Here is an 878-nt window from a genome sequence, read left to right as displayed (position 1 = left end):
AAAAAAAAAAGAAAAGAAATATCCTAAGTATCCAGCAAGACAGAATTATGATAAGCACTAGATATTATGGTGAAGCCATGTTATAATATTATAGGCAGATTTTTTTAAATATTGATGAATAGCAATTAAATGAAAATGTGTTCACATTATTATATAAAATAAACCTACTCCAAAATAGTTATTAAAGTAAGATTCTCCTTAAAAATGTTACTTGTTCTCTCTATATTAGGATGACCCTTTTTTATTCTCTTTGTTCTTTTCTCTATTTCCATATTTTCTGCCATAAGTAAGTGTCACATTCTCTTGGTGGATAATAGGCTGTATATAATGAGATTTAGTGGATACTGCAAAAGTTTTCCAAGGTGGTTATAGCAATTTACACTCCCACTGGCAATATATAAAAGAGTTCTAGTTTGAAGCAATGCATTTTTAACATGATAGATCCAGTAAACAGCCATTGATTTGAACTCTACTACTTTAGAAGCTAAAACAACTAAACAGAAGTTAGAAATAAGCACATTGGGGCTGCCTGGGTGGCTCAGTCAGTTAAGCACTGGACTCTTGATCTCAACCCAGGTCTCCATCTCACAGTCATGAGTTCAAGCCCCACCATGGGCTCCACATTGGGTGTGAAGCCTACAGAAAGGAAGGAAGGAAGGAACAAAAGCACGATGGTTGTGAATGCATATATTAATAATATAATGTCAACATTTTCTAGATTATATTTTTCATTAATGTCTCATTTATTCTAATCTTCTTTAGCTTGTTATATACAGTATGTCCAAGCATTCATATTAGATTTCTTTAATGCAGAAGAGCTGCACAAGACTCCCTTCTTTTCTTACGTCCTTAATTCCTGCTTAAAAATGTAGTTGTAT

The sequence above is a fragment of the Callorhinus ursinus genome, unplaced genomic scaffold (genome assembly GCF_003265705.2).
Source record: "Callorhinus ursinus isolate GAN/ISIS: 27379988/994484 unplaced genomic scaffold, GSC_fseal_2.0 scaffold4, whole genome shotgun sequence".
Classification (NCBI taxonomy): domain Eukaryota; kingdom Metazoa; phylum Chordata; class Mammalia; order Carnivora; family Otariidae; genus Callorhinus; species Callorhinus ursinus.
This window is presented reverse-complemented; position numbering follows the sequence as displayed.